This window comes from Thrips palmi, unplaced genomic scaffold, assembly GCF_012932325.1.
Source record: "Thrips palmi isolate BJ-2018 unplaced genomic scaffold, TpBJ-2018v1 HiC_scaffold_12, whole genome shotgun sequence".
Classification (NCBI taxonomy): domain Eukaryota; kingdom Metazoa; phylum Arthropoda; class Insecta; order Thysanoptera; family Thripidae; genus Thrips; species Thrips palmi.
The window spans coordinates 2,560,957-2,573,461 of NW_023144623.1; the positions used below are offsets into that span (position 1 = coordinate 2,560,957).

The window sequence follows — 12,505 nt, forward strand, 5'->3', positions numbered from 1 at the left end:
TTCCGTGACCCATGCAATTATATCCCAGGTACTCCACTTTGATGGCTTGTGTCATGGAAAGTTAAAAGTTTGGCTTGGGGAGAAGTCCAGTGCTGCCTTTTCGAAATTAGTGTAGTGAAATTGAATACACGGAGGACATTTTTCGTTTCAGTATAAGTAGGGTCAGGGCGGGGAAGAACTGGACGTTTTGCAATCTTTCTCGATTTTGACTCTAATTGACTATCTTTAGCCAATGTATCCGTTGAGTCTGTTGATCGAGCCTCAAAGAAAGACATTTCAACCCTCAGCGAGTGCGTTTGCGGCTTCATTCAGTAATAAATGAGAAAAAACAGTGTGCGATTCTTCCCCGTCGAAACGGGGAAAAATCGAACACCTAAGAGGAAAAATCGGACATAGGCTTTAATTTAACAAAAACCTATGAAAGTAGGTCAGAAATCTCTTGGGAACGATATTTGGGGGTAACACTTGCGATACTCACTGAAGCAGGCGCACGAGTATTCCTTGGTAGACAGAAATCATCGTAGCATTGTTAGGGGGTCCGTGGCGGCACGTTTTTGAGGTTAAATGACCAAAATGTATGAAATCGTCAACAGCCGTGTTTGTTTTCCCACTAAATGTTGGGAAATGCTAATATACACTTCTTACGACCACTTTGGTGCGATGTTAGGGTAATTCGTCGATTATTATAGAAAGAAGGGGTGTCCGATTTTTCCCCGCACCAGTGTACGGTTTTTCCCCGTTTCGTATTTTACCCTTCATATGTAATCCAGCTGTAAATCTGCTAAAACATTTGAACGTATCTTGGGCTCCACACTTCCAACTTTCGTTTACAATAAGAATATTCGTCACAGTAGGCTCGGAAAGTCGTTACAAAGAGATATTGCGGGCACCAACTTTGAAAGTTTTTAAGGTGTTTTAAACGAGACCTCGTTTAAAGGTAACTTTGAATACTTTCCGGTTCAAGTAGGCTAAATTCCTCTTAAACGCAATCTAGCAGATCATCAATAAGCAATACTGAATACTTAGCACGTCCCAAAACAGGCAAATTTGTGGCGAAAGTGCGGTGTGCGTTTCTTCCCCAACTTGCAGGTGTCCGGTTTTTCCCCGCCCTGACCCTACCTTTGAAAGAAGTCTGGCGTGTTGGTCTTCGGTTGAAATTAGCTCGAGACATGCCAAGCTTCGAATCCCCATCGACAGTTGGCAGCATTTTCGAACCACACCGCCACACTGGGGGCGGAAAGTTCGAGTATGTTCTCTTTGGACAATCACGGAAGTTACATTTAGGGTATTCCAAACGCTACGTAGACCAATCCAACGAACGTGAACTTTTCGAAATGTGTGCGTTTAGTGGGCAATGGCCCTCCCTAACATCAGAAACAAACCCCATGTCGATATCTGCGCTCGTTTGGGCACAGGAGTCAGAAGAAACGAAACTACCCCGTAACGTGAGAATCGTTCACCAGTCGGTCTATTTAATCAGACTAAGTTGTCCGAAGAACATGAACAGCCGCACGAAAAATTACCTCTCTGTTGAGTGGATCACAAATCGGCTAACTTTTGCCATCAGTCTATCATGGACGCTCAGCAAATCGTCTCGATCCAAAAATCGGGTAAACCGTAGCAGGCACCTCCTTGCAACGGCATTGGAGATGCCAGAGGTGACTGCTGAAGTCCGAGGGAGAGCGGCCTTAGCCCAACCACGCGTCGACCCGTGGCCATGCGCGAGAGTGAAATTGTATTCTCTGTTATTGAGCTTATATGACACTAAACGTAAATATTACTTGAAATACAACAGTAGCATTGATAAAGTTTTTGAGAAAGCCGAAAACTATAGAAAGTGGACGGCGTTTTTTCACCAGTTTTCCGATTTCACAAGTATGAATTTAGTTTTCTGACGACAATGTACAAAACTTGATAGCCATCGCTTTAAATATTCAGACTTGCTAGTCTCAATTCAAATTTCAGACAACAGGTCACACTTTTCAGACCGTTAGTCTTAATATTCGTACCATTTTATGAATTTACGATTCAGACCACCAAGTAAGACGAAATCAGTCTGAATTTTCATATTTTTTTAACAGTGGAGACATGAGCACTGAAAGTCGCGAGGTGGAGCGAAGTGGTTATGGTGCTAACTGTGTCAGAAGTACCAACCAACCTCACTAAAAAGAGCAGCTTCATGACCAGCTTTTTCAAAAAGAAACTTAAAGTGACTCACAAACTACATTAAGGAAAGATAATTCACAAATGCATGTGCACAGGTACGCAGTTTAATGGCTGAATTCACTCCGATTTGAAGAGTAACGAAAATTTTAAGTTGGCATCTCTGAAAGGCTCAAGTTTTTCGTAAGGTTTTTAGAGTGTGTATGCGAACCGAAGGCTGTTGGAATTCCAGGACATTCAGAGACGGTCATTTTGGTATGGGACGAAGAAGTAAGGGCTAGTACTTCGTGGGACATGTTTTCAGCGGACATTTCTTTGAAGTTCCGAGCTGCACAGGTAACAGGTGCATGTTTTATTGTCACTTCGCATGACACTGGCTCACGCGTAAAGCATTTCACGACATCATGACGGGCTGAATTTTATGGCGCAGTATAAAAGGATCACTACATTCGCGACACTACATTCGTTCGGCAAAATGAAGTTCGTCCTGTCTGTTTTCCTCGCGGTTGCCATCTGTTTGGTGGTAAGTTCATCCCCAGAGTTCCCGAAAGGAAAAACCAACTAGGGTCAGTGTGGAGAAGACCAAACACACCACCAGCATAAGTTTATGATACACGGTAAAAGCGGTTCCTGGTTTTCCCAGGAACACCCTGGAAATCACCTATGTCTTCGTCGTAGGGCTCCTGGGAAAACCGGTTACCGTTTTCGCCGTGTACCCAAGAACGAGATTTTTTTCAGAAGTAATACAAACGCACTTGTAGGGTATTTCCGAGGCCAATTTAACACATGCTCAATGCCTGTTTCTCGCACACAAAACTTATGTCTGTGTGTAGTCAGTGGACTCCTCGAGTCACGCGCTTACAAGCATGCGCTTCGCGCAAACTTGCCTAAGCACGCACTTCGCAGTGTGTACACTGTGGGAAAAAATCACAGTAAATCCTGTAGTGATTAGTGCAGCTGTCACTGTAATTCAGAGTACAGGATTTACTGTACCTAGGACCTACTGTACTTTGTACGGGATTTAATGTACCACAGGAGTGGAGTACGGAATATCCTGTATCAGGTACAGTAAATCCTGTGTTCTGAACTACAGAAGATCCCGGCGAAAAAATTAACGGGATTCACTGTGGTTTTTTGCACAGTGTACTTCAATCACTGTGCGATAAAACCACAGTGAATCCTGGTTATTTTTTGCCACGATTTACTGTAGTTCAGAATACAGGAATTACTGAACCTGGCTACAGGATTTACTGTACCTTCCCGTTCAAAGTACAGTAAATCCTGTAAAAAAGTACAGAAGATCCTGTTAAAAAGAACAGTAAATCCTGTACTCTGAACTACAGCGACAGCTGTACTAATCGTTACAGGATTTACTGTAGTTTTTTCGCAGTGATGAATACACACAATGGGTACGTACGTAGGTTTTGTGTGCGGTTTGACCTTTAGATTTCGAATCTTTGTGAGATTTTTTAATAAAAAATACGGGGTGTGTCGATGGAGTATCAAGCATATATGGAACCCGCAAATGGTTTAACTCTAGGATCCATCTACACGAATCACTATAAATCCGTGCATGTAACCGAGATTGACTTCTGCAGGCTACACTCGCAGACTCGTACTGAGTTTTTGTTTATTATTGTATTGACGATTGTGCGCATTAATGAGCGTATTAGCATTTTTATTTATTTTACTAACAATATTATCAGTTTCGTCCTGAAAAATCTTTTCAGCTTCATAACAAAATTCCATTGATGCGCAGAAACATCAATGAATATTAATAAAATGTTGATTGAAGGGCAAGGGTGTATAGAACTTTTAAACAGTGAAAACTTGCTTCAAGTATTAATTGTCGTATTTCTTTCTTTTTTTTTGCAGGCAGTAAATGCTGCCCCTTTGCTAGACGGGATAGTGAAACCAGTTACTGGTTTGTTGGGCGGTTTGACTAGCGGTTTGAGTGGCGGTGGTGGTTTGTTGGGCCACTAGAAGAGAGCAGCTTCATCTGCGCCGACGATGTTTGTTTTTGGAGCTCTTCTTCAACAAAGGCGCGCCGTCAAGCTTCATTAAAGTGAAAACTTGAGAAAACCTTTCGAAAATTGAGTGTTGTTTAAGCCCGTTCGCTCACTTCCAGTTTAAGACCACGAAACCTGAGAAGTTCGACTGGTAGCCCACCCACATTGTCTGCAGAATATAAGGTTGAAATGAGGTATTATACCGACTCGGTTTAGATGATGAACGGTGCCAGACAAAGTACTTACAGCATTTGTAAGCTTACAAAGGAACCACTGGATTTGAGGTTAATTGTGTAGAACAATGGACCTTAAATTTCATATCCAAAAAGGTCTTAAATTTCATATCGTGCTGTTCTAAACTTTCAGAAGTGGTTTATGAAACGTAAGAACTAGTTTATTAATTTTCAGAATCAATGGGTTTTGACAACTCACATTTGGTTCCGAATCTCTTCAACCAATATTATGAAACATGATAATAGTTTCATTACTGCCCACAAAATGTGCCGTCAAAACATATCCCTTTCTTAATGAATATGTTACAAATAATGAAATCTCAGAAATCTATGACATCTTTTCACACTCAGTATTATCGCAAATCATTGCAGCTAGCCAACGGAACTAAGCATTGTAGTGCAGCACTTCTGCAAATCTTGAGTCGACGCTGTACACTCCCAGACTCGTATTGACTTTTTATCTCTTGCCATAAAGGTTTTTGTGCAAACGTAATATGTACTATTTTCTTTTTAGCTATGCACTATTTTGTTCATTTTATAAAGTACTTAGTCCATTAAACCGGACTTTTTGTCGTTTGCAATGTACGTTTCAATTTCTATATGATCTATTGACAATTTTATCTTTATTACGATCAAAATTGTGCATAGTTAAGAAGAAAATAGTACATTTTACGTTTGCTCAAAAAACGCAATAAGCATGAGAGAAAAAAGTATATATAGGTCTGAGAGTGTAAACAGTCAGAGGCGCAGCAGTGCATAAGGTCCAGATGCACTTTAGGGAAACTCGGTCGACACGCAGAAACTACTTTGGGAACGAGGATGAAAGAGGAGAAGCGAATTGATATAATACGCCACCCACACGTTCATCGCCCGTCCCTGCAGTTAAGAAGATGGAATGACAGCACTCAGTAACACCGCTTTTGACGAAAACAAGTCCTGTTTCCGAGGGTCGCGAAAATAGCTTGTAACTCTTGAACACGAGTGGTGGCTGTTCGACACCACAAGCAACACTTCAACTGCACTCTACGTACTACACGCACTAACAGTACAGCGAAACAAAATTGATGAATCGAACTTGCGGTGACGCGGACGCGGACTGGATACGATGTGCACAACACTGGAGACAAAGACACACTAAAAGTGACGCAGTGTCGCCGAAATCCCGAGTGGCCGAGGGATTACGCGGCATACAGGACATGAGCTCCGTCCCGTTTGAGCCCCGATGGTCTGAGCCCCGACCTTAGCCCGGGTTGAGCCCCGGGTTGAGCCCCGACCCAAGCCCCAAATTCCAGAGCCCGGATTGAGCCCCAGTCCTACCGCGCGAAAGACCTCTATATCTGCCTAGTGATCATTATTTGACCCATTCTGATACACCCTCGTTGCTGTTGAGTGAGTTCTTCGCTACATCACTATACTACTACTGGCATGGCTCCGAAACCAAGTCTGTGCCCAAGCTGAAATTTTACAGTTTTTAAGACCAACGTAGGGCACCCCCCTCCCCATAATTTTTGGGGATTTTTTTTCAAAAATACATTTTAGGTTAAAATTTTTCGAATCATTTAAGGGGGCACACCAGTGAAAATGCAGAGGCTTCGTAAAAACGTTATTCTGATTAAAGTAACGAAGGTAATGGGTTGAAATTTCATTCTGAACGATAAAATATGTCAATTTAACCAAAAAAGTACACGGCAGGCAGGGGCGGTGACGGGAAGGGGGGGGTGGGCGCCATCTTCATTTTTCGGTGACACGGCTCCACTTTGCCCAACTTTGTGAAGCCCTCGATTGAGCCACAAACATGGGGTCTCAAAATTTCTCATCAGGACACATGTGGCTATCGTGTGAACCACGGACATGTCGGAATCACAATCCTAAATGTGTTTTTTTGAGAAGCAAAAAAAGAAACTATTTTTTTGACCATATTTTTCACGTTTCCGTGTCTGTGGCTCAGGCCCTGTTCATGCTACGACCATATCCGAGGTTCACACGATAGCGGGGAGTTTAAGGAACATTTTGCCGCAAACCGCACTCAATTATCTCAATTTTTGCGGCCGCAATCGTGGGCACCAGGTATAAAAATGGTGTTTCGAGAAAACGACGTTTGAAGTGAAACTACGGTTTACACGCATTATTCCTCATTACGGACGCAATTTATGACATATTTGAGTTCGGTTTGCGCCAAAATATTCCTTTTTCCAACTGCGTTTCGATGGTTCGAGGGTTTTGTCATTGGACTTCAAGTGAAACACCTGCACGTTAACAATTGAGGTAAAATATGCAAAAATAGTTACCTTTTTAGGAACTTCAAAAATGTGCCCAAGCCAAAGTAATTGGAATTTTGAGGTGGGGTTTGCGGCGTTCGACTCGGAATGAATAGCAGAAAAATGAGATAAAATAAAAAAGGAGGCCAAAATTTGACGATTCTCACTGGTGTGCCCCCTTAAAACTATTGTTCTCATAGTCTGTAAAAAGCGTGTAAGTTTTCAAGTGGGTTTGACGAAGTGCAGTCGTGTTGTGGATAATCCATCATCATCATCAGCGCTGCGATTCCCTAAATAGGACGACAATACCATTACAAAAATGTCACAAAAGTGTTGACGATTTATTACCATGTGACACATGAGCAGATATTACCATACAAACAACCATGACCATTCATAAACTTAGGGCAGATAATTGACAATTAATTTCCAACACTAACATTTTCATCACACATTAGGTCTCTTAATGAGATGTTCGTACTGTAAAATGCGAGGCTAGTGACAACAAGAGTGACAATGTCCTGCGAGCTCCTCATTTTAAAAAAATGAAGAAAAAGTTAAACAAAATATTAAATGAAACTTGATGATCACAGGACACCCACTGCGTTTCCAAGAATGCCGGGCTACACTCTCGCTCTCAAAGCAGAAAAGAAAAAGAAACTCAAGATCATCTAATGGTCACACTAAATGTTACGTACAATTTTGAACGAAACATAAAATTTTTTTCTGCACACGAAAGTTTCGTACAATTTCCGTGCGAAAAACTGCACATTTTCGCCATTTTTGTACAAAATTGTGCAAAATTTTGTACAAATTTGCACGAAAAGTTCGTGTGCCCAACAAACGGTGATGTCTCGTACAAAATTTGTTCACAAACATTTAGTGTGTGAAGGACACAGGAATGGCATTCACTTCGCTTCCAAGTGTTCCGGGCTGCACTTCGTACACACTCCGCAACAAAGTCAGCAGGCGCAAATCATTGATAATCACTCCGTAATTATTCGTAATCTTAGTAATCGTGTCGTAATCGTGGAAATCACGGTAATCACTTGGTAATCACACAGTAATCACTCGGAAAACATGGTAATCGCTCGGTAATCAGGAAGTAGTCACGCGGTAATCACTTCGAGCAGGTACGGCTACGACCGCAACAACGCATGCTGCCGTGCCAGTCCACGGGATGGGGGCAGGGGAGGGGGGCCTGCTGAGTCAGTGATGAGACGGCCTGCTGCGGAACTGAGAAGCTGACGTCACCAAGGGCAGCCTTTGAAGGGGACCCTTTGAAAGAGTTGTTTTTGCGCCGCCTGGTTTTATCACCAGGCTACTGTTTCAAGCGGCGTCGCCGGCCGCCCCTGGGGGGAAGGGGAGCACGACGGCGAATTCCAGAACGGGACGGCTCCTTGGAGAACGTGTCACGAGTCGCGGGTCGTCCAGTGCAGTCACGGCCTCCAACCGTGCACCATCACGCGTGCGGACCCACAGCCCGTCAGCGGAAGTGCGGCGCGATCGTTCCTTCGGTGGCGCGTTCGGCGGAGAGCAGTGCTGTGTTTGGCTTGACCGCCCAGAGTGCTTTGCTTTACCTCAAGTCAAAAGACGTGCTCTCCTGCCTCCCCAACCGCAACCCTGCAGTGTGCCTAGGCTGCACCCTGCGTACTGCGTTACCGCGAGGTAAAGTAGTTGGGGCAGTTTGGTCCTACTTCAGTGGTTTCATATCAAATTGTAAGTGAACACGCTGTGCCGAGTCCCGTGGCCTGCGCTGGGGACCCTCTCTCTGTGAGAGATGCGCACGCTCGACTGCTCGAGTAAACCGGGCGATTTTCGCCCCGTGCGAGACTAGGAGGACTGCAAGGCAAAGTGTGTTGTTGATGTTGAGACTAGCGGGGCGCGCCAACAGTAGTAACTTACTGTTTAGCTTCACACGCCCAGGTTTCGTGTGTTCGTGGACGTATGCTCGTAGCTCGTACACAGTTCGTTTGCCCGCATCGGCGGCTGTAATGCACCAGGAAGTCCCTTTCTTCCGGTTAACGCGCTGCCTGCGATCGCTTCGTGTTACGCCAGCAGATATCTTCCGTGCGATACAGAGATCTTTGTTTTTCGGCGTACCTTTCTTTCGTCCGTGCGTTGCGTTTTATTAGAGCATTCTAGTCGTGGCCGAGTGAGAACAAAGAAGAATCACTAAAGATAACCTTTTGGAACTTTTACTTTAAATATTTAAGACTCTTTGCTTGGTAGAAGTCAGTGAGAATATTTTAAAGTAAATACGCCATATCTTCAGTGAACATGTGCACTCCAAATGCCCTAAAGGAGTCTTTCGTCATTCTTCTTGTTCTTCACTCGGCCACGACTAGAATGGTTTGTTAGCGCCCTTAAGTCGCCCTTTCATGCGGACCCACCCGTCCCGAGCCGATCTAACTTCATGAGTTAGCAACGAGGGGTTACCCACTCGGTACTTGGGCGTACACACGATTCCGGATTCCCGCGATTCCTGAACAAATCTTGCATAAAAGGAGAGGTTTTTGAAGATTTTTCTTACCTTTTGAGTGTTTTGTGTCTATTACATATCCCTCTCCATTGAAACTTTTAAGATTTTCGATAAAATTTTGAGCAAATTACGAACGATTCCCGGACTGAGTGTACACACGATTCCCGGAGTGGGTAACCCCTCGGTTAGAAACCGTAAACGAAATTCATTTTTAAATTATCTCTTAATCTCCAGAGTGCGTGTTACGATCGAGGTTCTGTTTCCGGGCATCAGGTACTAAAACTAGTCTTTCCCTATATTCTGTTGGTGTTCGCTTAAATGTCTTCCACGCGTACGTGGCCTCCTTTTCGTGGCCATTTTTACATTTTATCACATTTGCTACAAGGCTTTTGAGATTTTGTGAAATCGGAGTCTGTGAATAGAAAATGGCCAATGACTAGAGATTTGTAGGGTAGCCTTAAAACGCCAATTGCCGGTTCAAAACTGTTCTATCCCAAGCCAGGAAAGACCCCTACTGAATCGTACATTTCGTAGAATAGACGTGAAAATGAATTTTGCTATCGGTTGCCAACCCTGGTTGTACTTTCATTTCTTTAGTGTATGGTCGTGCTCAGACGCGCCAGACTGTCTTCTTTGGCATGAAACTTTTATGACTTAATTTTTCTATGGTTTTTCTTTTACAGGGCACGTTTTTGTTGATTTTTTGCATTAGAGGTTCTGACGATGTCTAGCAACTCGTCGGCTAATGGTGAGTTCCTTACTACTGTTTGAGATCACTTCTTCACGGTTGTGGAACATCTCTAAGGGAGTCCTACCCTGAGTTCCAGGTGCGAGAGGTATGCACTTGCGTAAGTCCTGCCTCTCCGCGCACTAAATTACTATGTAGGTTTTTCTGCGCGTCAATGCATGAAATTTAACATGCACTTCGTAACGCACAAATTTGTGCGCAACAATGCACGATTTTCTGCATACTTGCGCACGAAATCGTGCATCGTCGCGCACAAATTCGTGCGTTACGAAGTGCATGTTTAATTTCGTGCAGTGGCGCGCAGAAAAACCGGCATAGTAATTCAGTGTGTCGTTCACGTGTACACACTCATTCCAGGAAACGATTGTGACAAAATGTCACGTTCCTTTGAGTATTGTGCCACATTCGTTTGGATGTTTCGGAATTGAGGCGATTAGACAAACTCGTCCAATAGACCCTTTCAGTCATCGCCGAGTGAAGAACCAAAGTCCAAAAAATACGATTTCAAGAAATCCTAGGAGTCACGAAGTCAATATAGTTATTGTGTAGGAGTGTGGAGAAAGGAAAGAAGTTGTGTAAAAGGGATAGGGGGTGGTTTAGGTACGAATGGCAAGGGTACCAATGTGGTCGATGTGCCACCCGTCAAAATTTAAACTTGGCAACAAAAAGAAATCAAAATGCCGTAAAATTCGAATCATTTAGTCAATTTAGTCATTTAGTCAATCATTATTAAAATGTTCGTGGGGGAAAGGAGGCAGTAAATTAATTTTCGCGGGTTGGCAACAATCTTCTCGGCAACTGCGCCCTTGCGAAAATAGCGAAGCCGAAAACACGAGTAATCGCGCATTAAAACTGCCCCGCCATTGTTGCTGACGTTGAATTGTTTGGCTTGTTTCAAAAGGCGGTTCTCTAGTCATGTTTTCTTCAATTCTGTGTAATAGTTCTCATTCACAACGTAATAACACCACGACGGTTGGTTTGACAAACTTTATAAACTCAGTAGGGATGGTTTCGAATCGCAGGTGAGTCTTGTTCGAGGAACATGAGCACTGAAAGTCGCGAGGTGGAGCGATGTGGTCATCGTGCTCACTGAATGAAAAGAAACATCAAACAAAAACTAGAGCTTAGACAGAGCTAAGAAATATAATTTTGTTTTATTGATTCAGTAAAGAGTTGATAAATGAAAAAATTGTTCTATTTTTTCAATATTTTTAAATCTTTTCTTCAACATGTGTCCTCAAAATATATTCAGATATAATGTCATAATTTAAACAGATTAATTTTGTGGTAGAAAATACACATTGAAAATGAAACAACACAAAACTCACAATGAGTGTAGGTTTCCATGTTGGTATGACTGTGTAATGTTCCGCGCATGAGCAAAGACACTCCCATTAAAAATTTTCATCAGGCAGTGCCAATGAAAAGACTGCGTCCAAAAAACCCTCTTGTGCTATTGTTACATCTGTTCTATCACGGTCGCGGAAAGTTTTTTATTCGAACGTCCTTTTTCAAAGAAGCGACCGTTTTTGGGGTAACCTGTACACAAGCGAAAAGGAGCCATGCTATTGGTTGTGTTTGGCTCGGCTCCCCCCTCTCTTTTCCCTTTTCGTTGACGAGTCGAGCTTTGCTATGGAAACAGTGATTTTGACGGCAATTTTCTCAAAATTTATCGCTATGATTTCAACCATATTCCAGAATTGAAATCACGTCTCAGAATTGTACCAGTCTGCAAAATCTCATCAAAATCGTACAGAGAGGTTTCGACTTGCATAAGGGGCCACGCGATCAAATCCCAGCTAGGCTGAATCCTGGGGGATACTATAAGGCTACTTCGTGCGTAAAAAATTCTGGAACCAGCAGCGCGTCATCTAGCGGCGGTTACTGTAAACTGTCGAAAGCTGAACCCTGATAGGTCGCAAGCGTAGGTCTGGACGAAGTTCACAACAGTCGCCACCAGGTGGCGCGCAACTGGTTCCTGTTTTTTATTTGATTACTTTTGTTCTGCACACGGTGACGACTGGAAGGGTCTACTCCAATACGGTCGTGCTCCGCAGGTGAAGACGCGGGGCCGTGCGCGGTGTGCGGTGCGCAGGGACGAGCGTGCGCGCGGTGCCGCGTAGACTTCTACTGCGGCAAGGACCACCAGCTGCAGGACTGGCCTCGCCACAAGCTGGGCTGCAGCTTCCTCGAGGTGAGTCCGCAGGCAACTACACTCTAAATGTAGGGTGCTCAGAAACTGGGCGCCTTTGTCGCCCGCCCCACTTTCTAGGGTGCCAAATGTCGCCGAGTTTCTGGGCACCTTTGTCGCCCAGTCTCGGAGTGGACTAATCATGCAGTAACCGGCTCTCTCCCATAGTAGAACATGCACAGGTGTCTAGTTCCTGGGCGACTTAGGTGCCCAGATTCTGGGCACCTTTGGCACCATAGTCGTTGCTGAGCCATGGGTGAAGGCAGGTTCCTTAATGGTTTGTCCACCCCGAGACTGGGCGACAAAGGTGCCCAGAAACTGGGCGACATTTGGCACCCTAAAAAGTGGGGCGGGCGACAAAGGTGCCCAGTTTCTGGGCACCCCATATTTAGAGTGTAGGCAACTGCTGCAGCAGACATTC

General features: G+C 44.0%; 1 long non-coding RNA gene across 1 annotated transcript; it reads left to right on the plus strand.

Annotated features, from left to right (window-relative positions):
- Positions 1-7,859: 7,859 nt before the first annotated feature.
- LOC117640352 lies at positions 7,860-12,093 on the plus strand. Its single transcript, XR_004587425.1, has 3 exons — positions 7,860-8,331; positions 9,829-9,893; positions 11,951-12,093. It is a non-coding gene; the product is annotated as an uncharacterized LOC117640352 (long non-coding RNA).
- The last annotated feature ends 412 nt before the right edge of the window (positions 12,094-12,505 follow it).